The sequence below is a fragment of the Globicephala melas genome, chromosome 12 (genome assembly GCF_963455315.2).
Source record: "Globicephala melas chromosome 12, mGloMel1.2, whole genome shotgun sequence".
Lineage (NCBI taxonomy): Eukaryota > Metazoa > Chordata > Mammalia > Artiodactyla > Delphinidae > Globicephala > Globicephala melas.
The window spans coordinates 87492407-87517897 of NC_083325.1; positions in this window are offsets into that span (position 1 = coordinate 87492407).

Below are 25491 nucleotides of genomic sequence, written 5' to 3' on the forward strand. Positions count from 1 at the left end.
ATTTACCATTTTTAGCATAAAGTTCAGTAGCATTAAGCATATTCACATTGTTATACAACCATCACCATCATCCATTCACAGAACTTTTCATCCTTCTAAACTGAACCTCTGCACCCATTAAATAATAACTCCCTAATTTCCACCTCCTCTCAGCCTCTAGCAACCACCTTCTACTTTCTGTCTCTATGAATTGGACTACTTTAAACACTTCATAAGAATGGCATCATACTGTATTTGTCCTCTTGTAACTGGCTTATTTCACTGAACATAATGTCCTCATGGTCCACCCATGTTGTTACATGTGTCAGAGTTTCCTTCCTTTTTAAGGCTGAATAATATTCCTTTGTATGTATATACCACATTTTGTTTACCTATTCAATTGAATCATATGATCCAGCAATTCCATTTCAGGTTTAGAACCAAAAGAATTGACAACAGGGCCTGGAAGAGATATTTGTACACCCTTGCTCACAGCAGCCAAAAGGTGGAAGCAAACCAAGTGGTCACCATATTTTTTATCACTTCACAAAAAAAAAAGAGGGCCTCCAGCACTGTGAAGCTATACAAGGTATCTTCAACTACATCTCCTTCCTAAAAGGACAGTAAAACTCACTTCCAATAACTTAATTATAAATACAGAAAAAAGAATAGAAAAAATAATCCCTATAATGATAATACACTTATAAAGGCATGCCCACAAAACAGAGAAAAATACTAACCTAATGTTTCTAAATGAACTAAACGAGTTTTTTTTTTAAATAGGAGCTATAAAAATGGCATAACTAATATTTAGGAAAAAACAAAAATGAGATGATTAGAGAAATGGAAGATTTGAGAAGAAAGGTAGAAGTGCGAAGGAAAGAATTTAAAATGAAGGGTTTTTTTTTTTCAAAAACAAAGGCCAAAACAGATGTAGCATAAAATTAAATAAAAACAATTGATATGCATTAAAATTTGGAAGATAGCAGAAAAAATTATGTTCTTAAGTAAAGGTTTTTTTTAAGTTGACAGAAAGTGAGAGCAATAGAAAAGAAGCAAAGAAGACACAACATGCTTGTAATAAGTCAATGAAAAAGCAAAGAAATGCAACAGAAGAAACACAGTAAAGTGTTTCTAAAGTTTTGTGGTTTTTTAAAAGACAAAACTACATGTTAGAAGGGCACCCCGGTACCTGGGAAAATCAAACCATAAGGGATATCACAGAGAGATATTTCAGTAAAACTACTGTACTTAATGAAGAAGAAATTCTCAGGGCCTCAGAGCAAAGGACCAAGTCATTTATAAACGGAAAAACAAAAATTGTAATCAGACTTTTGATTGAATCACTTAATGACAGAAGACAGAATCACTTATCACTTAATGACAATGACAGAAGACAGTGGAGAAGATAAGTTATATCCAAGGAAAGAAAATATGAGTCAAACGGACCTTACATATAAAGGAGATAATAAACTATCGTCAACATACAGAAACTCAGAAAATAAATATTGCCATAAACTTCTCAACTGTAATCTACTAGAGAACGAGCTTTACACAACAGAGGGAAAGGATGTAGAAAGCATAAGGACTGGTAGTCAGTGGCGACTTTGCAAATACTTGTACAAAGATTACATTGTGATCATGCGTTACATGGTATAGTATGGAAGGGGTCTAACCTCTGACAAGATAGATACAGTGCAACCATCAAACGCTGAAAGAGTGAGAATATATAAAAAGTAACAGGTCACAGAGGTGCTACAGAAATTAACAGGGTGACAGAAGACTGATGTTAAATTAGATGTTAGGGAAGAGAGAAATGTTAAAGCATGTTAGATGGTAGGAAAGAGAGAGAAGGGATTAATAGATAATTTCACTATTGTTCACAGTAGGAAACAAATAGAAAATAGACAAATAAGAGGGACCTAGAGTTTTACATAAAGGTATTATTATAAAGATAACCATTTTTTTAAAATGCAAGCCTATCTGAATGGCAAAGGCATAGGGGAAAAAAGGGAGAGAAAAGGGATGGAAGAAAGCCACCAGAGGAACCTATAGTGGCCAATTATGCGAATAAAAATATATTTAGTGCATATTCAACATAAAACCATATGAGAGAACTAAAACAACCACAACGAGTGTATAAATAAATGTAAATGGGTTTAATTCATTTCCTGAAAGATGTCAAGGAAGCACTGTTGTATCAAATCACAAAAGGCTGATTTGGGTGGCAGTTTGGAGCCAAAAATCATCTCTACTATCCCTTTTAGCGAAAAAAAAGATGAATTTTCTGAAATCCAACAGATGATATTTAAAAACCATATGCCACACAATGGTGTTACAGACAAATTATTGCTATAGAAAGAAGTTCATGGAAAACAGGTGTTTTTCTTTAAATATCAAATTAAAAGAGTACACACAAAACATCTCACTCTCCCAGCCCTAGGTTCTCCCATGCTTGTACCCATGCAATGATTTATCTTTTCCTTTCTACATGCTTTATGGCTAACATCACCATAATGTTTGAATAAGAAAATAAAGTTTATTATTCTTAGAATTTATAAGATTATGGTAGAAAACTAAATTAAGAAATTTCTGCAATAGCTCTTTACTTGTTAGAAATCTAGTCAAAATTAAGAGAGTATAAGTCAAGAACATCTCCTTCTTACTTATGTCATTGCCCAAAAACTTGACTCTTAATATAGAATCAATTACATTGAAAGGATACACTTCTTATGCCATTATGAATCACTTAGCAATACAGATGTTTAATTATATAATTAGATTTTGAACTCAAGTGCCACTGAAGATTAACTTAATTGCAAAATAAAATTATAAAAAGAAAAAGAAATCAAATTTCTAAGGGTAGCCTTGGGTTTATAAAAGTCATTTTTCAAACAATGTGAGGAAAGATATTGAGCATTTCAAATAGAATTAAATACAAAATAGAAAAATTGTTTAAAAATATATACATCGATCAAATTTATAAATCACTTTATTTAATATGGAACACTAATTATGTAGAATTATATTAATAAGCTATTTAAAAAGTAGAAGATAATACTGTAAAATATTAATATAAGCTAAACCATAAAGGGGGTAAACTCAAATGGATAAAATAGCAGTAACTATAGCATTTGGTACGATTCCTAAAGTGAGAATTTACATGAAGCTTAAGTTGTGGTTGTTTCATTCTGTAATCTTAATATAAATTCAAATCTAAACGTAAACCAAAGTTGTATTCAAACCTTGTTGGCACACATGATTAATCACATTCTCCAAGGTAAACATTCTTTCCAGGACTCCATACTTCCCTAACTTATGTGGATATACTTCTTAATGTGGTAAGAATAGGGGAAATAAATATTAGAATGTGAGAAAAAATATGTAACTTACAGGCTTTAGCTCCAAAAAACAAAGAGTAGCTAAAACTGAAAACTAGATAAGCGTAAAATTTGGTAAAACAGTCATTTACAAGGCAAGCACACATTTTTTTCTTTATTACAGGTATAACCCGATGGAAAGTACTATTGGAATTACATCATTTGTGCTATTTATTAATACATACATATATGTACACACATGTATGTTTATGGGAATACATTTGTATAAAGAGAGAGCTGTATACACATATATGTATATTAGAATAAAATTATCTATATGCATATATACTTATAAAGTAACAAGCATATATATACATATATGCCTGTATATGTGTTCATATATGTACATATACGTACACATACACAAATATGCAAACATGAGTATACAAAAATAGCCTTAATAAGAAGTGTGTGACCTCCTATAAAACTTCGTAATCTAATTAGTATATTCAACATAAGACATGAAGGTTGAAAGCTACAGCATGTTTCTCAATAGAATGGCTTATGTACAATTATGTGCATTTTTCCAAATTAAATGATATATAATATATTTTTAATGACATTCTCACCAAATTTTTGTTTCATATATATTTATTTTAGAGGGAATTAAAATAATAACTTTAAAATATAGAGAGAGAAATGAAAAGCAGGATATTTTTAAATGTTGTAAATGAATTGTAGCTAAGATAGCTGTAACTTTTTGCCTCAACCAATGAGACACTAATTTCAACAACAAATAAATGATTTATCTAATGTCTATTACGTGTCAGATATCTTTGCAATACTGTTTCTAATTTTAATGTGCATACTCACACATGCATACACACACGTATATATGCATATGTGTATACACACATAATTAATACATGGGTTGGCTAAACTCTTCAGAAGAAAGGTTAGCATAACTGAAAGCATCTGGACAGCATAATTTATACACACAACAAATGATAGAAGAGAGACAGTTCTCAGTTTCAAATCCACTGAAAATCATGAAAGTTAATGGGGAATAACAGTGGTTTCTGCACAAAAAGACAAAGTAAAAGCAAAACTCCAGCATGAACTGAAATCAGATATAATGAAGATTCACATATGTGATGCATTTCTAGAGAACACATTCACATTCACAAGGGAAGTGGTTTTTGAAAACCCAACAGATAAAATAGCCACATAAAGAGAAGAGTTAATGCCAGAAATAAATGCAGTGGCTAAATCAATAGCACTACTAGTTAAATACCTAAATAATCCAGTTTACCCTGACAACCCAGTAAGAACAAAGGAGTGTTCCCACTCACCTCCCGCTGACCTACCCACTGGTTCCCCGCTCTCCAACCCTCCCCACGCTTCCTTCACCAACTCCCCCCAAGACAACTCCAGTCTATTGGAAATCAGTTGTTTATTTCTCAACCTCTTGTGTGGTTGTATTTTTCATTTTAATCATGTAATCGATAAAAGTAGGACCCAAACCAAAGAACTAGGCCCACAAAGAGTGATGTATACGAAGGATTTAGTGAATGTTTTGTGAAGTCTCAATTTGAAAAAGAAAGTGAAAAAATAAATCTCTATAAATTGAGAGATCCAAAGAAAAAACAGATTTCTCCCCCAAACTCGGTAATGTCTCATTCCACTTTAAAAGAAAGTCACTGAACATTAGAGACAATGCATATGAATGTAGTTAAAAGGAGGAAAGAGTCAAAATGGTCAATTATCAGATCCATACTCAAGAAAGTTTGCTTTGGCTCTACATCAAGGAATTGGCTAATGTATTATATTTTAACATGATTTAAAATACAGTAAAATGTTAATTTATTGTGTATCTTTTTTTATGAAGTCTCATAAATCATGACTTTCTTAACTAATCTATTATTTGTTTTTAACAGCATTGGTAATATTTTCTGTTTTTTTAATCTCCTTCACTGTAGCTTTTTTTTTTACTGAGTTTATATAATTCACTGGGCAGTGTTAAGCATTATATAATGTCGTATTAGTGGGCTAGGGCTGCCATAACAAAGTTCCACAGCCTGGGTGGCTTAAACAACAGAAATTTATTCTCTCCCAGTTCTGAAGGCTGGAAGTCCAGATCAAGGTGTCTCAGGTTTGGTTCTTTCTGAGGACTATAAGGGAAGGTCTTTCAGGCCCATCTCCTTGGCTTATAGATGGTAGTCTTCTCCCTGTGTGTTCACATTGTCTTCTCTCTGTGCAAGTCTGTCTCTGTTTCCAAATTTCTTCTTTTTATAAGGGCACCAATCATTGGATTCAGGGCCCATCCTAATGATTCTCATTTTAACTTGATTACCTCTTTAAAGACCCTGTCTCCAAATAAGGTCACTTTTTGAGGTACTGGGGGTTATGACTTCAACCTTTTATGGCAGACACAATTCAACCCATAATAAATGTCTTTTCATGCTCAGATCAATCTTGAGAAATAAGTATTACTATCCACCAAATGAAGGCATTGACTGAGGAATTAGAGCAATTTATCCACAGTAGGTGGAGAAGCAAACTCAAAATGCCAAATAAAGACCATGTTCTTAACTGTGACAAATACAGCACAAGCTTGCACTTGGAAACGTCTTCTTTACTGGGGAAACACACACACACACACACACACACACACACACACACACACACCCCTCACGTGCCATCCTAGAAGTACAAAGAGAGACCTTAAGTGGACTTTCTGAATTAGAGGATATTCGAGTGAGAGAAACCTACTTAAACGTTGCATTTCAGTTATTCTTTCATCCGGGGATTCTCACCTCTAGCTGCTCGTGAGAGTTATCCACAAAGCATTTAAAATTTACCGATGCCCAGAACCCTTGGCCGACCAGATGGTTTTTTAAACTCCTCAGGTGTTTCTAATATTCAGCCAGGATTGAGAACACCATATTATTAATAAGGATTGTGAGATTTTCTTTCCAGATTGAATATAAAGAATTACCAAAAAAAAAAAGACCAAACCCAAACTCATGCTAGTCATGAATAAATAGTAAAAACTACTATCCACTGAGGGGGAAAAATTTAATTACTGAGCACATCTTATATATCAAGTTCCATGCTGAGAACACTGCCGTTTCTTTTTTCATAAGGAAAAAGTATTTGTTAGCAATAAAATGTGCTTCTATAATACTCTGTGACAATTAGTCATGTGACCTGGGGCCGGTCCATAAACACTCTGATTTTTTTCATTTCTCCTCAGTGGGAGGAAATATAAAATCAACCATTTTTATCTCTTGGGAATACATGAAAAATGATTAAGAAAAGGAAAAAGACAGCATTTTACAGGCCCAAAGCACTCTACAGAAAAAATTATAACAACAGGATTGTCATTGTTGTTATCCAATGGACTGCTGTATTATTTAGCACGGTTCAAGCTTCTTCGTGCTACTTATCCTTGAAAATTAACAGTATTTAAAAAAAACAGAAAAGGAAGATAATTATTAATAAGAAAAGTGACCCTACAGCATTCATAGTTTTAAATGAAGCTAGTAAATACATTGGCTTTTTTCTATAAAATATAGAATTGGTTGAAACATGTTATATCTGCGTACCCCTCAAAACCTACTGATTAAAGACGAAAGAATTTAGCTCCTGATGAAAAAATGCAAAATCCGGAGCAAAAGAGGAAAGTTATCAGGAAGGCAGAATATGCAAAACGAAAACCAGGAGAGAAATTGATGTTCATTAAGGTCTAATAGGCAGTACCGTCCTGGGCACTTAACATTTAATTTCCCCAACCATCATAAAATGCTATACATTTCCCCTTTTTCTGTGGACTTTTCATAGATTTGAAGACCTCAGGCCCATTCGTGACCTCTCAGTGCAATCCTGCTGGATGCCAGGAGCCTGCATGATACGGGCGATGAAATTCCATACACCAAAAGCTGTCGTTACAACCACAGCCAAGCCTGCGGTGGCCTGGGAGCAGCAAGGCCAATAAAAGGGAAGACTGGGAGACCACAAACCCACCCATGAGAGCATCCACCTTACCTCACTCCCTCCGGCTCTTTGTGCACTGTTCTGTGTATGTATTCATGTCTCTAATATGTGCTCCAGTATTAGTGCAGTCCTCTTGATAACAGAACCTACGTATGAGTTAATGGATGGAAACAACTTCACGGATGCATTACCTCCCTCTGCCAGGAGGACTTTACAGCAAATCAGATCCAGAATACTTTGGTGAGCAGCACATATAACTCTAAGGCATTGTGTAATAGCACATTTCGTGTCATGAACAAGTTTGAGAATCTCCCGGAAAATAAGACTTGCTAACAAGAACTAAATGAACATTTATACACAGATTGGAAATATTTTTCAAGCCACGTATGGGGATGCATTGACCTGAACACACCTGTGGCAGAGAATGCTGGCTGCTTGTTCACAACCTCTCTTGTCCATTCCAAAGAGCCCCAGTGGCATTTGACGTGTAATCTGCCCAACTATAAGATGACATTTACATGCTGCTCTTACAACCAAAGCTGAGATGCAAGCAGAAGTGCAACTCTGGGAAAGTTCCATGAAAAAGCTATATATACTCTTGCATCTGTCTTTTACTTCCTTCCCTTCTTGTCTGGAAAAGCCCCCTCAGATATGACGACACTAGAGAATTGCCCTAAAGAATTCCTAGGAAAGAGGGTTGCAGGTAGAGGAAAGAGTCTGGGGTCCTCTGTGCTTGGCATGTTTGAGGATCAAGGAGACCAGTGTGGTCAGAGTTGATGGGTAAGAAGGATGGTGTCAGTGAAGTCAAGGTGGGAACTGGGGGCACATCTTATAGGGCCTCACAGCCCATGAGAAGGGCTTTAGGTTTCACTCAGAGTGAGATGTGAAACCATGGTAGGGTCCCAAACAGAGATGCGACTTGATTAATAGACAGATAATTGATAGAGAGATAGAAGATAAGAGAGATAGATACATAAATGATAAATAGATAGACACATAGAGAGAGAGAGATAATTGATAGATGATAAATTGATAGATAGATAGATAATTGATAGATATAGATAGATAAATTGATAGGTAGAAAATAGATAGAGATATTGATAGATAATAGATGGATACAGATAGATAATAGATAGATAGATAGATAGATAGATTGATTGATTGATATGGATGGATGATAGATAACAGATGAGATAGATAGATAACAAGTTGTCCCTGGTATCTGTAGTTAAATACCTAAGTTCCATGACTGCAAAACATTTTATTTTTTATAGGAGAAACTACTTTCATTTAACCCATGAACTGAAATTCATCACAAACTCCTGCACCCATTAACACCTCAACATCAAGTTCTTCAACCTCTGCTTGATTATCTTCACAAAGAGTTCCCTGATGGACTAGACTGGAAGTCAATTTTCAACCAATTCTAGATGATTGGAAACAACCCCAACATTGAGCCAGCTTTTATTCCTTGTAGCTTTCACTCATTCATCTCACTTCTACACTCCATAGCCATGCAGCTGAATCCCACTCCTACATGACATTCCTTCAAATAGTTGAAGTCAGCATTCCCTTCCTTAGTCTTCTTTGTTGCAAAATAGATATTTCCAGTTTTTATAAACATTCTTTGCAAGACTTAATTCTGAGACTTTTCTACATGCTGGTTACCCTTCTTATAATGGGTCACATGTTTTCAAGTGACGTTGAGAATTGGCCATATGTTTCTTAGAATGTAATGTGACAACTGTGCAGTAAAAGGGAACTATTTATTTAGTTCAAGAAATATTTAGAGTTCTCAAGTTCCCACTGGGCAATCCATGACACATTCAGGCAGAGTAATTTGAGAAGAGTTTAATACAGGGACAATTTCACAGGTAAATGCAAGCGTTAGTCAAATTAATAAGAAGTAATGCAGTTTCTCAGGGCAAGCTACAGAAGGAAGCAATGACTATCTCCAAGTGTGAAGGATCCAGAGAAGGTGGCTATATGAGAGGGCAGCCTGATGGGAGAGGCAACAAACCAGCAGAAATAGAACCAGGGGAATAAGTTATTCTACTTCACTCACCTAGGAGCTCCTACTGCTTGAACCTAACTGGAAATCAGACAGCAAGAGAGTAGGATGATGCAGAATATATGGGTCACACTCTCGGGACACAGAGAAGAGGAAAAGTTGGTGGAGCATGAATCTAGACAAGAAAATGGAAGCTATACGATACAAGCTCCCATCAACTGCTAGAACACCGGGGATACAAAGGTTTCCCTCTCTGTAGGTCTGTGGGTAAATATTTCTAACAATGGACAGAAGATGGTATTCTGCTCTCTGGGTGGTAAACCAGGAGTGTGGGCTTGCACGTGTTCAGTTCTAGATGTGTTGCCGTAGAGTCGTCACCGGAGGGAGGCGTGCACAGTTTCTGAGTGGGTTGTGTGCCTCCACACAGTCTGTCGGGGCCGAGCAGGACGTGCTGGGGTGAGCAGGGCCCGAGCAGCCGGACACGAGGCAGGACAGCCTGGTCTATGATGGTGCCACAGAAGAGATCAGGGAAGACGCCACGGAAAACATCATAGACGCAGGATTTCTAAGCCTTCATCACTGCACGTGGAAAGGAAGCAGGAGAAAGCACCCAGGATGCTCGCTGTGGTTTCAAGTCTGGGTGACTGTGAGACAATTTCTGTGAAGGTGCCATTCACAGAAACTCAAACGAGGAGGTGGTTTGCGAGGACTAAAAGTCAGGCGCTGTGCTTGCATCACTACCTTTACTTACATGTTAGCTTCAATCGAAAGGGCTCTGGTACCCACTGAGAAATATGCTGAAAGCAGAGTGATGAATAAATGCTCCTTTGGTCCCCAGGATACCCAGAGATAATCAACGATCTAGACATTCTCTGCAAACCCAGTGACTGCTGATCTTCAGCTCCTGTCCACTGTCAGCAACGCCCCTCTTTTGGACAGAAGCATTTGCTCCACTGGCACCGCTGAAAAGCAATGCAGACTGAGGTATTTCCATCCGTCTTCCAAATAACTCTCTGTGCACCTGTTTGGAGGCCAGGTGGCTTCAGAAGTAATAAGAACCCTAACTGCTTCCCATGCCAATGCAATCTCTAAGCCCCCTGGAAAGAAAAGTCTCCCAAAGTCACTGATTAGTAGCAAGTGCTGGGAACACAGTTAAAGGCTGAGACACCCAGGGGTAGAGACAGAGCAGCAGGGTCCAATAGAAAGAAAACTGGACTGGGACACACATTTTCTTTCAAACTCTCTAATTAACTTGCTGTGTGACCTTGGGCAAATCTTTTAATCTCTCCCCACTTGTGGTCCTCCCACTGTCCGAAAGAGAGACAATGGTATTTACCAACTCCCTGTCTCCCTGCAGTTTTGCAAAGATTAACAAGGTACAATTTGTAAAGTGCCTTGAGCCCTACTGCGTGCCACAGGAAATAAAGTTTACCTATTTAAATCCATGCACACTCAAAATGCATTTCCTGTTGTCTTGTAGTTTATACACAGTACCTGCATCCCTGACTTTACGTAAAATGCTCTCACACATGCATGAGTAGTTTATCCATTAAGTCCTTTCTTTCCCCACCAACTGTGATTTCTCTGTCCTGCTTAATCAGCTAAACCTTCATGAATGCATCGTTCTCAGGCTGTTTTCTTTATTAAACATGCTAAAATCAATGGTTTTCCTACAAGTTAAAAAAAAAAGACTTCTTAAATGTGGGTAAAAAAATAAAGAATGAAATAAAAGCTGTTTGAGATAAAGCCTCTTTTTTTTCCATTGCTCAATATTTTATATAGCTGAAACTTACATTTAAGTAATTGGCAAACACTTGTTCCAGTTCTTGTGGGTTAGACAAATCCCTAGCGCTGCTTGCCATGGTTCTTTTCTTTTTCTTCTCTTTATATTTTTAATGCACTATGCTACAGACAAAAATTTGTATAGCAGAAAGGAGCTGCTTTTTCCTCAATTTTTCTCAACAAAGGAATACAAATGTCACCCAATTGCAATAATAACATACTTACAAAAGACAATCTGCAACTGAGATCTTCAAAAGCTAAATTGTTCATAATGAAAAGCAAATGATGGAAGGAAGGAAGGGAGGGAGGAAGAAAGGAAAGAAAGAAGGAAGGAAGGACCGATGTTAATTTCATTAGAACATGCATTCAGGTCTACGATTTCTCCCAGGAGCAAATGCCAGCACAGTTCAGATCGTACAAACCTCAGCAGTCGGCACAAACTTCCCCTTGCTTACAGGGCACCTACGTGAGATCTCCATATAGTCACTGTCAATTAAAAGCAATAGCACAGGGAACTCTGCTCAAGGTTATACAACAGCCTGGATGGGAGGGGAGTTTGGGGGAGAATGGATACATGTATTGAATATATGTACGGCTGAGTCACTTTGCTATGCACCTGAAACTATCACAACATTGTTAATTGGTTATACTTCAATATAAAATAAAAAGATTAAAAAAAAAAAAAACAAGTGAGATCCACTGTCCAGAACTTGGCTGAGCTGCCATTTCTTGCGAGCAGCCCAGCTGCCTCTGTTGGCTTTAACTGACGCCATTATAACCACCCACAAGTCCGTCATGGCTGTACTTTGTCCAGGGCCACCACAGTGTCGGAGTTGCACATACGGTCCCTGCTGAACCAGAAAATTGGGTCCCCCAGATGGATTCTGACAAGGAGTTGAAAGATGGATCAGGCCAATTTCAGTGACCTCCCTTTCATCAGAAAATCAGATGACCATAGAAGGTGCATGTTGTAGAGATGCTGTTTAATGAGCCCACTTCATTTGTGAAACGTCATTCACTCTGTGTGTGTGTCTGTGGTCCCGCTTGGTACCCTTCTCCCTGTGGTTCAGCAAATTGAACACCTATCATTGGCTGAAAGAGGACGGGGGAAAAGAGAGAAAGGGAAAAGTGCATCTTAGAATGCTCAGCCTGATACGTCTTCTAAACACTTGGAGATGATTTGCTTGTAAGCCTCTCGACACAATTGTGTAAATTAGGGTTAAATCTGAAGGAAAAGACACTGTACCTTCAGCTCTGCAATCAGAATTCAAATGAGATTGGAGCAGAAAGTATAATAAAGATTATTTTGTCACAAATTCCTGGTGATTTCTTTTTCACGGCTGAGGGAGGTTAGGATTGATTGATGCTGATGGAATGTAAGGAGCTCCTATCTGTTCTTGGACTCATGGCACTCAGAAGGAAAGAAGTATCTGGGAGTGTTCCCTCTGTATAAAGAAAAATTATATAGAGTGAAGTTAAAGAGAGAATTATGAGATACCAGATAAATGCACTGCAACATTCTTACATCATTCTTTTCTTTTCTCCATTGTAACTTTTTCACTTTGACTTTTTCCTAACTATAATATCTCTACTAATATACTTTATAAAAGTAGATAAAACTGGGGGATGGATTTTAAGTTTTGAAGAGGTCAAAGTGAAGAGGTCAACAAAAATATCCCCCCAAATGGATATTAAACTGGACAAAAATAACAAAACAACCATTCTAAGGGTTGTGAATGCTAACCAAAAGCAAACAATGAATGGAGGAGTGTTTACTCATGAAAAGCTATTGAACTTTGTATGCAGCAGTGGGAGCCTGCAATGGTCCTGCCTGGGGCTGCTTGCACCCCTCCTGCCAGCTCAGTGACTGCAGTGGTGCTTCCAGGACAGTGAAGGGAGGACACGGCAGAGGGAGAAAGCCTAGGATACTTTGAAATTGCCTGAGCATTAAATGAGCTCCTCACCCTACACGCAGATCCATCAGCAGAGGGAAGAAACCTTATTGGCATAAAAAGTTTTAGCACAAACTTTAAGCAATCACCAGTTAAAAATAAACTATGCAGACTCAGGAGTGACCTCTAGGAATCCAGACCAAACAATATAGATAAGAATTAAAAACAAAATGAGCAAATAGCTCACCAGCTCCACATCATAGGGGAGACAGATACTGGGGATTGAGTCCAATCCAGTTATTACAAATAAAACAAAAAATAGAAGCAACAACAACACTTAGGGAAAAAATTCAGAGTTGCAACAATTTACTACCTAAAATGTCCAGTTGTCAGTAAAAAGTTATGAGGCTTGCAAACACAGGAAGATGTGGCCCATATTCAGGGAACGAGGGGGAAGCAGTCAGTAGAAGCTGATGGGGAGTGGGCCCAGAAGCTGAATTTAGTGGACAAAAATTTCAGAGCAACTAAAAATACTTAAATTATGGAAACTCTATTTAAAGAATTAAATTAAAATGTGATAAAAATTGCTCCACGAATAGGGAATCTCAATAAAAATACAGGAACTACAAAAAATAAGCAATGGAAATTTTGAAGTCATAAAATACAGTAATGAAATGAAAAATTTGGGGTGGGCTCAACAAGTAATGGATTTGAGATAGTAAAAGAAAGAATCAATGAAAGTGAACAAGAATGAATAGAAATAATCCAATCTAAGTAAAAGATTGAAAAGAAATGAGGAAACATTAATTGAAGAAAGGTACCTATAGGACATCAAGGAAACCAGCACATGTAACAGGAGTTCCAGAAGGAGTAAAGAATGATAAAGGGGAAGAAAAATAATGAAGTAATGGCTGAAATCTTCCCAGATTTAGTGAAAAACACTAATCTACAGATCCAAGTGGTTCATTGAAATCTATGTAGAAAAACATAGAGATCCACACCTACATGGGTCAGAGTCAAAATATGGAGAGCCAAAACAAGGAGAAAATCTTGAAAGCATAAATAGAAAAACAGCTCATCACATACACAGAAATATTGATACAGTTAATGACTGATTGTTCAACTGAAACAATGGAGGCAAGAAGGCAATGGAATGACGTGTTCAAAGTGCTCAAAGAAGAACGTGAAGCAAGCAGTCTACATATCCAGTGAAAACTAGTACAGCTACTCTGGAAAACAATTCACCAATTTCTTAACCAAAAAAAAAACAACATAAATTTATCATAAGACAACAGTTCACTCCTAGGTACTCACCCAAGAGAAATGAAAACATGTCCACAGAATGTCGTGTATGCAATTGTTCATAGAAGCATGTCCATACTGCCCAAATCTGGAATCAAACCAACTACCCATCAACTTGTGAATGATGAACAAAATGCAGCACATCAATGAAAACTGTTCAACAATTAAAAGTAATGGACAACAACGAGATGGATGATCCCCAAATACATTCTGCTCTGTGAGAGAAACCAGACACAAAGTACTACATGCTGTATGTACTATTCCATTCATATAACTTTTTGAAAAGAAAAAAGGAAATCTGTAGAGAAAAAATAAAGATCTAGAAGGGAGGACCACCCGGGACCAGGAGCCAGGATGGATGATAACAGCATGGCGGCACCTTTGTTGTCTGATGGAAATGTTCCAACACTGGATGGTGGTGATGACTGTGCAGCTAAATTCACTAAAAATCACTGAATGATTTTTACACTCACAAAATGTAAAATAGTAGCATGTAAATTACACCTCAATAAAGTCTTTTAAAATGAGTATAAATCATTACAAGAAAAATTACTCATGTATGAATCTCCTAATAATACACTTGAATAAATAACACTGAACTAGCAACCAGGAGTCTTTCCGTTACCTGGAATGTATCTTCTAGAAAGTCATGTAATACTTTAAATCTTTTGTTTCCCCAGCTGTAAATCAGGCATAAAAAACACCACAGTGCCCATTGCAAAGGGTTGTCTGTCCGTTCACTGAGTTAGTTAAATATTCATCCATTCAATACTCACTATGTGTCAGTCACTCTGCCAGGGGCTAGAGATACAACCCAGAAAACCCAACCCAAATATAAGACCTACCCTTGCAGACCTCTGAGGAGCAAATGAGACATGGGAAAGTCCCGAGGAAACTGTAAAGCCCTCTATAATTGGAGGTGATTATTAATGCGAAAGGTCTGACTGCTGGGAATGACCATAAAATGCAGCACCCTTATCACAGCCTGGAAAAGATATTTGCCTTAAGACACAGCAACATCCAAGTCTTGCCTTATGGTGACTATTTCTACCTAAGATTCCAAGAGAAAGAAGGATCATGAAAGACAGTGACAATGGAAGGCGAATTACTACTTTATTATGGGTGGGATTTTTGAAAGAGAGCCTAGTGTAGGGTTCTGGTTCACTGGATGGAGCCCATGGAGTGACTGGGAGTCTGGGGGTGTCTCCCCTGCCTCAGAGGTCCAAGCCTTCATCTTTAACTTTCAGCTGGTCTCCTGGAAGGGAGAGACCAAAAGTAAGAGATGGTCAAAGAGCTGACTGCTTAAGCCACATGCAGAGAAAGAAAATAAAACAGGGATGCCCTCATCTCATCTGCATGGCTTCTTGTGTACAAGGTCCCCAGACCAGCTCGGCTGCCCAGACCGCACCCTGTCCTCTTCTCTGAGGAGAGCAAGTGTAAGGATGAGCATTTTCTCCACCAAGATGGAGAGAATGTGCGGTCCAGCTCTGGGCCCTAGGATGAACTCTGTCACTGCCCAGCACCTGACCTTGGCTTCTTCATCCAACTTTGACACGTGGATTATGATGCCTGCACTACTTACGTATCCCGCGGAGTGAAGTGAGAACTCTGTGTAACGAAAGCTTTAACTATCATACAAACTTCATACTCTTCTGTAGATGAAAAAAATATATGTTCATTCTTTTTATTTTAATTATTTATTCATTTATTTTTGGCTGCATTGGGTCTTTGCTGCTGTGCGCGGGCTTTCTCTAGTTTTGGCGAGCAGGGGCTGCTCTTTGTTGTGGTGCACGGGCTTCTCATTGCGGTGGCTTCTCTTGTGGAGCACGGGCTCTAGGCACACGGGCTTCAGTAGTTGTGGCTCACGGGCTCTAGCACACAGGCTCAGTAGTTGTGGCGCACGGGCTTAGCTGATCCACAGCATGTGGGATCTTCCCGGACCAGGGCTCGAACCCGTGTCCCCTGCATTGGCAGGCAGATTCTTAGCCACTGTGCCACCAGGGAAGTCCTATATGTTCATTCTTGAATTAATTTATCAGTAACTATTCAACACTTATTCAACAAACAGGAGGTGAGGATCTGCAATTTTCAAAGCGCCGACAATATACAGTTACATTTGTTCCTGTGAAGGAAACAGACAACGGTGGGAGACACAGGCAGTAATCAAATAAACACACTTGTGGAGGCATAATTACAAATTAAGATGAACATTCCAAAAGAAAGGAAACCCCGTTCCCTAAGAGTGTGTGAGAAAGGAAGCAGGCGTGCCATCCCTGAGAAGGTAACACTTGAGCTGAGTTCTGACTGGTGAGGGGGTCCCAAACGGAGTGGGGGGGGAGGAGGGAGTGGGACCGAGGTGGGGGAACGGAGGCAGGGCAGGATGCAGAGCAACATGACGTGACAACACCTTCCAGCAGGAGAGTGGGGGACGCTGTCTGGGAGCCGCTGTCAGCCCAGGATGTACAGCCACAGCGTCGGAGAGGCAAACAGCAGGAGGTGAGGAGGGCGAAGGACCTGCCAGCCCCACCAGCCATTCAGCTCTTGGGAAGGATCTGGTCTTCATTCTGGCTGCACCGGAAAACAGGGAGACTCCGCGTCAGCCATACTAACTGCCTGTGTACTCACATCAAACTAGCACAAATCATCATCATCATTTATTCCTATCACTTAGAATCACAGAGATAGAAAAGTCATAATAAAACATTCCGCGCAAACAAGTCACCATCCAGTGAGGAAGCAAAGCACCAAGGCCCATTATTTCAACAGATGCCTGGGTTCTGATCCAATACTCTTTGTGCTAAAACAGCTGACTTGGCGTGTTTCCTCTTACAATCTCAGATAACATTATAGGGATTAAACCTTCTTTCAATGACTGAGCTCATTGTTAATTCAATTATTCTTTTATTTAATAAATATTTATTGAGTGTGTATGTGTCGGTCTCTGTGCTTAATAAATTATTAAATTTTCATCATGGTGTGCGTGGACAAGGGGCCTGATACAAGGGTGGATAATACTCTCATTTATACTCTCATTTACTACTTGAATTGATATTAGACTGTCATCATAAAATTACTTATCACGGCCCAGTTTTTCCAATGACTGCAGTGCCGTTGAAAGATCTATAGAGAAGGAAAATATTTTATAAAGTCCAGGCCTAAAAATTATTTAAAGATCTTTTGTAAAAGGATGGACCCATCTCCAGTTTCTAAAAGTAATATTTTCTCACTGTAAAAAATGTATTTAAAAGTACAAAAATAATAAGAATGAAAAATACATTTTCAGTTCTACCTCGTAAAGGCAAGTGCTAGTAAATATATTGGTATATTTTTCTAGATTTTTGTCCCCAATGTACAGGTTTTTTCAGATGATACCTTAAGATTTATCTCTTTTAAATTTAATATTTTTAAAATAGCTTTTCCCAGTGTTATTTAAAAATCACTGTAAACATAGTTTCACCTTCCAAATATCACCAAATAAAATGGTCAAATTTCTCTAGATTTTTAATTTTTTTGCCAACAGAAATATACAGCAATAAGTACTTTGTTCATAAGTGTTTGCCCAAATGTAATAGATAACAACATTAATTGTATTTACTATACCACCCTTTCCATAATCTTATATAGTCTTATTTAATCTCCACAATAATCTTATTAGGTAAAAACTATTATTATCCATATTCTCCAGATAAGAAAACAGAAGCTGAAAGCAATGACCAAGAGGCACATCTAACATTTACTGAGCACTTGTTATGTGCCATCTCTGCACTATGTGTTCTGCAGGCTTTCATGTATTCCATGAACGGTCGCCATTGTTTTCATCCCCATCTTACAGGTGAGGGGACTGAGGCAGCAGTTCAGTAAGGAGCTTTCCCAGGGTGCACACCTCACCTGGGCTGGGGCTGTGATTTTTATCTGCAGGCTGGCTTCGAAGACTAGCTCTTAACCAGCCCAGGGCTCAGATGGCTGGTGAACTGGAGGAATTGAGATTATCCCCTTGGGATACGTTCCCAGAAGCCCATCCCTGCTCTGGAAGCACACCACTAAACTTCACAACATCCACCAGGTTACACTCCAATTCGGAAAGGGGGACTGTACCCATTTATGTAAGGGCTATGTGTTTGTTTTCATCTTGCAGACACGAAAGAGACCCATTCTTAAAAGTTGAGCAAAAGGAGTCTTCTGCACCATAGACTTATTAACAGATAGCCTTCGTTTAAATATTGCACACTTGGTACCAGCTGCACCCATGCACAGCCACTGTCCCTGGGTGTGGCTCCCCTCCCTCACGCTCTGTGGCTCCTGGTGGCTTTTACATGTCCCACCATCAGACCTGGGGGTATCCTTGCCAGAGTGACTTTCTGCAGGGGAGGAAAATAAAAAGGGAATCAAGTGAAAGGAAAGGAAAAAGAGGCAGAAGAAAGCACAAATAGTTTCCTTTAGCAGGAGGAAAAGTAAGTCAATCTGGGAGCTGAATATTTGAAACAGAGGTTATGAACTATGTCTCAGTAGTGGGGTTACTTGCTCTGCAGATCTGGGGCCTGGGGCTGATGAAGTGTCTGTGCAACTGGGTGAAGCAACCTGCCTGACCACAGGTGAGCTCACCAGGTAGGACGAAATTTATTTCTAATCAGAATGCAGGGCTCTGCAAATTCCCGCAAAAACCCGCAACTCTCAGGATGGAGTACATTTGCCTTTGGAAAATAGTGACACTATTTACAGAAAGAAAAAAGGGGGGTTTATAAATAAACTCACAACAGGTTTTAAGGATAATCAAATAGAACTCACAAAAAACACTCTCATGATTTGAGTGAATCTAAAACATATGGATAAAATTTCTCCTAAATTGTATGTGCAATTTAAAAAATCAAAACAAAAAGTGCCTTGGGCATAACACATTTTAGTTTGATTTGGATTTTTTTTAAAAAGTGTCTATCACAGCAGCCTCTGGGTAGAGACACACAAAAATAAATATATTAGTGACCAAATAAATCAGCAGCAGAACACCACTAACTCCAAACCTCAGCTCCCCCATTCTTCTCACTTAATTTGTTGAAAGATCAACTTCTCATTCAACTTTGGACAGCCCGAACCCCAGCTCCCTCATTTAGAAGTAGCTCTACCTTCCTGGCAGGTAGTGAGAGTGGAGATGATGTTTACAGAGTGCCTTGGTGATGTCACCTGCTGTACTGATGGCAAATGTAACTGCAGACTCTCTCAGATGGTTTAAACCAGGGCTAGCAGCGTGCCAAGACCCCAAAGTACAACACATCACTTAAAGAAAATGAAACAAAAATGAAAGACGCTGAGAGATGAAGCCAATTACCTAATCATAATTGGGTCAGTTGGGCACACAGCATTGCTCTAGTACCACACAGAAGTTTGCTGAAAGTAACATTGACCCGGACCTGCATTTCAGGGGCTTAGCAACGTACATCAGACTAAAGAGATCAACATAGGTGGAAATCAAGATTAGCTCTGTTACCGAGGCCAAGCTCACTCTGCTGCCTTAGATCTCAGTAAAAATGACTAAATCAATAATGATCTCTAACTTCAGATGGCTCCCCTCAGAAAGGTGACTCTAGGTGTCAGTTATCCTCCTGGGTGAAACTTGAGGCATGGCCTGTAGTCCTTTGCATGATGTTTGCTCCCATAATCCATTGCACAGCTGACCTGGTGGAGAACGGCTTAAGAAATCCCCCCAAGGAAGATGACGCATCCTGTCCTCTTTGACAAATGATTGGGGAGATGGACGGACATCAGAAAGAATATTTTAAAACGTGTTAAATTGTTTAAAAATCAGAAACTCAAAAGCATGTCTTTTAAAAGTACCAAGAAGCAAAGCAGCAGTATTCATACGAAACATTTCCCATTTTAATTCAGCAAATATTATTGAGGGCCTACTCTCTGCAGCGAGGTCGACCAACCAATCAAAGCAGTCTTCGTTACAAGGCGTGGAACCCAACACACACCTTTGACTTGGTCCATCCTCCTCCCCCAGACTCTACCTGTTCTAACTCCAAAGTCTCTCTTCCAGCAGCCTCTTCCTCTCCATTCTCATCCTCCTAGATCATACACTTCACTCCGCATCAGCACTATTGTGTAGGCTGCTGTCAATCCCACCCACCCCTAACATTCAGGGATCATGCATAGAAACCCTGGCTCAAACCCGTTCAGCAGTAGATCATTCCCCAGAAAGGAATACTTTAGCCTGGGATGCAGCCACTGCCTCTATCTTTATTGAGTTGGTAAATAGTCCCCATGTCTCTATTCTAATTCCTTTATAGTGTAGTCTCATCATATTCTTCTTTCAGCTTTTCAGGAAATGAATATAATTATGCAGTCAGAATGGATGGCTATAAACATGTATAGATATCATCTATGAAAACTCTAGATGTAAATCTTAAATTGTTGCCCTCAAAATGGGCTGGCCTCCAGGTTGCTGCCCCCACCCTCATGAAGCGGGGCCTGTGTGTTGCAACCATGTTCTGGCAAAGCAGATCCCTGGGCAGGAAGGACGCAGGCTGGCCCTGCAGGTAGGGATGTAGATAAGCAAGCTACCCATGGTCCAGGGGTCCTCAAAGTAAGGCCTCAAGACCCAGTCCGGAGGTATGTATTCAAGTGGGCAGAGGCTGGGTGGGAGTGGCAGGGGGGAGGAGTGAGTGTGGTATGAAGGTCCTACACCCAAAGGAAAAAGCTCTCAGCCCCTGGAAATGTCCTTACTACATTTGGGCCCTGGCAAGACTTTCCATTCACCTCTGTTCACCCTCCCAAAGGGAACCCATCACCTCCCCTTCTCTCTTCATAGGGCTTCCAAACACAGCCTAGAGAGCGTAAACTCAGGTAAGTGAGGTGCAATGAGAGAAAAGTCCCCATGCGCCTGGGGAATGTGGCATTTCTTTGCATAATTAACATTCACCCATAAAATGGGACAGTGTGGTATGTGAGGGGAAAATTCTATGGCACAAACAGCGGCTTTCTAGAAAGTAATAGTGATCTTAAGGACGAGAAGTTTATTGTAAAGAAAATCACAGGGGTTACAAATTCCATCAGTTACCAGGAGATGGAGTCCACCTGCCCTCCTTAGAGTCAGCACAGAAATGGACCCACAGGTGGACAGGCTCCAAGCCCAGCGGGGGTCACTGTCATGGCTGTCTAACTTTGTGACTCTCTGTATCAAATGCGTGTGGAGCCACAGGCTTGTGAATTTTTTTTCTTAATCAGAAAGCATTTAGGCTGGTGGGTGTGAGAACTCTTGTATATAATACCTTTCTCCTCCTTTTCCACAGTCATTTATTTTTCTAATGGGCTGAAATACCTTGGATTCGGCTCAGATAATACATGGGCTCCTGGACTATGAATATTGTTTTTCAGAGGGCTGTGAACTCCAAGGGCTCTGAATTAAAAATGAAATCTAACCACAGAAGAGTGAAGATTTCTTGATGAGAAGGGAGTTGGATGGCTAGCCACAGGTCAGGTGGGGACCATAGTGAATGAAGGGCAGAAGGAGGGGTAAGCCGGCTTCCCAAGCCCCCGACACAGAAATGCCAATTAAGGAAACGTCTCTGCACAAGAGACTCTTACCAAATGGAAATAAGACATAATAACAGCTCAGACCCTGCTGTGGAGCAGCGGGGAAGGTAATCAAAAAGACCTAGTGCACAGAAAAACGGCCACTAGTGCGTTGAATATCTTCTGAAAGCAGCTGCAGAGAATTACAAGACTCAGAAGAAGGGGAGGCGGCAGCTGTAAACGTGCAGCACGAGAGGAAATGCACCTCAGCATTTCAGGGGCGTGGGGCCTGTTCTCCTCAAAGAAATCCCCAGGAACATTGATCCTCAAGCCATGGTTCCACTGCAGGAGGGAGGAGAGCTGCACGTTTTGTCAGTTGGCAAAAGATACTTGATAGATATTCTTCTCAAATTATTTACCAAGTGGCTATCGTTTGTATCAGCTTTAGGGGAATGGAAAACTACTTACTGATTAAGTTTTAATTTAATAAACATTGAGCAGGAACCTACTCTGTGATGTGCTAGATACTAGACAATGAAAACTCAGTAGGACATGGCCTTGGCCCCCATGGTCCAAGAGCTCACAGCCTCGTAAAGGTCGAAGCGCTGAAATGATTCCCTTATGTATCTCTTAGGTTCCCAACTGGCCAGTTAACTCAAGTTTCTTGGTCAGTGGTAATTAGCCTTTTTGGATAGACACATTATGCAGCAGTGATACCGTGGGTGTGAATCCCGTCTCTGCCACGTACCGGTTTTACGCCCCCTAACAGGGTTTCTCAACTTCGTCCCTAGTGACATTTGGGGCTGGATCATTCTTGGTTGTGGGGCCGTCCTGGGCATTGTAGGATGTATAGCAGCATCCCTGGCCTCCACCCACTAGACGCCAATAACATCTCTTCAATTATGACAACCAAAAGTGTCTCAGACATTGCCAAATGGCCCCTACTAAGAACTGTGTCCGTGTACGTGATAAAAAAAAAAAACTCAAGAACCCAACTTTGCTGCTATTTACTTTCCATGTACCTCCATAAAAAGAGGGGGTTGAACCAAATTATTATAGAAATTCCTGGTTCTGCAACTTTAAAAGTAGAGTGTTGCAGGGAAAGATCATGACTATGACATTGGGACTGGCTTTAGAGCCCAGTTCCGTCAACTTCTGGTTGTCAGCTTTGGGTAAATTCATTACATTCTTTGAGCCTTGGGCTCCTGCCAAAATAATATCTTGTAGGGATGATACGGGAATATAAAGAATGTATAAGTGCCCAGCCTATGGGAGACCCTCCACAGTTCATAGCCAAGCCACTATCAGGATTCTCCAAAATCAGCTTTTCTGATCTAATCTGATGACTGCATGGTCTACAGGTAAATGTGCAGGCTGCTCCAACCGTCCCAGAGTGTTAATGGCATAACAGGATGAAGGCTTCCTCTCGGTAGGGACAGAGGAAAGGGACAAAGTATCAAACACTTCGATTAAATAGTTAATCCCACTAGGGGATTGTAAGTAAAGAGAAAAGTATTGTAAGTTAACGATCACCCAAGAAACCAGGTTTCCTTAACCACAAAACCAAGCATACTTGCTTAGCAATGAAACCATGCAACAGAAGCATGAGACTTGCCCCAAAACAATAAAACAATGGTGGCATGAGACCCACATCCTGCCCAGAGCACTCAGTAAGTTAATGATTCCTAGGACACACTCCTCTGCACACACTAATAACAAAAATATAAGGAAAAGGTGACATTATACTAAAACCTGAGATGATTTACCATTTCTAGCATATGTTACCACCCTTCTGCTAATATAAATTGTACCACGATAGTCCCAGCTTGACCATGCAGGGACGAGAAAACTCCCCCAGCCGACGTCGAGGAAGGAGCTGACGATGGAAGCTTGACGTCTACTCAAGAATGAAGAAGATGATCTTCTCCCCCTCCCCACTTTTCCTTTGATTATTAAACTGTAGCCACTAAGTTCTCAGGATGTGGCACTCTCTTGTCCACCTGCTTGTAAACCTCACCGTTTTCCTATTCTAATAAATCACTTCCTATATATCACTGTGCCTCTCCCTGAACTCTTTCTGGGCTGAGACATAAAGAACTGGAGCTGCTTGAAGACCCCCACCGGGTACCACCTAGCAGTTTCACTCTTGCTAATGAGAAGTCCAGCGTAGATGTTCCTGGCAGGTTTTGCTCCAAGGGAAGAGGCAGGGACCCAAGTCCCCTCTGTCTTTAACACCTCATCTGAGCCTGTGAGGCTTCTGAGGTCACATATGGGGAAGATGCAGACACTCCACCTTAGCCTGGAGCTGACATATTACTCCTCTCACTCTCACTTTCCACTGGCCAGAACTAGTCACCCAATGTCACCTAGACACACAAAATTGTAGAAAGCAGACTGCTCTTCTGCCAATTAGGCACTAAAAAAGAAAAAAAAAACTAATGCTGGCTTTATTACAAGTAGTTTGTAAGATAAATGGAAACTCAGGAGAAACAGTGTAAGGTAGAAATATTAACTGGTTTATAAGCTTCCACTTGTGTCATAAAGAAGATTGAATCATAAACCCCTTATGAAGAAATTACAAATATACCACTTGCAAGTACAGAACAGGTAGGTGCCTGAGGACCATCCAACATAGTATCTAAAGAAGTGTCCTTTGCTATCAGTGTAGTTCTCAAAACATTATTCTCATTTTTTATTACCCTTGAATTAAGCCTAAATTCACAAAGTGGTAGTTTTTAGTAAGAAACTGATATGGATATACAGAAAATGACAACATTAAAGTCCATCTCTGATGAGTTCTTTTAGGTATTTGTATAATGAGTAGGTCTATGTAGCTTGTCTCTTTTCCATGGAATGACAGTTGTGGATGCCACGGATAAAATCCTTATGGTGTATATTACTCTGCCAGAGCTACCAGCTGCCATGACAGATTACCACAAGCTCAGCGGCTTAAAGCAGCACAGATTCTAGAGATCAGAAGCCCAAAATGGGTCTCACTGGGCTACCATCAAGGTGTCAGCACGGCTGCATTCCTTCTGCAGGATCCAGGAGGAATCTGCGTCCTTGCCTTTTCCAGCTTCCAGAGGCTGCCTGCATTCCATGGCTCGTGGCCCTTTCCTGCATCTTCAAAGTCAGGAAGAGCATCTTCTGTTTCTGACTGTTTCCCTCTGCTTCTTTGTCATGTGGCCTTCTTTCCACTCCAATCCTCCTACCTTCCCCTTATAAGGCCCCTTGAACTGCACTGGGACCACCTACATAGTCCAACAGAATCTCCCCACCTCAAGATCCTTAACTGAAGCTGGGAAGTCCCTTTTACTGTGTAGGCCACATTCTCAGGTCCTGGGGATTTGGACATGGACACCTTTGGAGGGCCTTCCTTAGCTGACCACAGTAGGTCAAGTAAGTGATACTATTATTGCTACAGCTCATTTACGTACTAAATATAGAGATGTCACACAGTCCTCCCCAAGTTTAAACAAACAGTAAATGCTGCTGCTGCTGCTGATGATGTTGATGATGACAATTGTACCTGTAGAACAGGGTAATATGAAGAGTGTTATATGAAGAACTTCATATACCTTCATATAACTTCATATAACTTCATATAAATATGAAGAACTTCATCTTCAAACGATCTCAGAAGGAGGGTCCGCTTCCAGTAGCAGTGGAGAGTAGGTTGGTTGGACCATCCTCCAGAAAA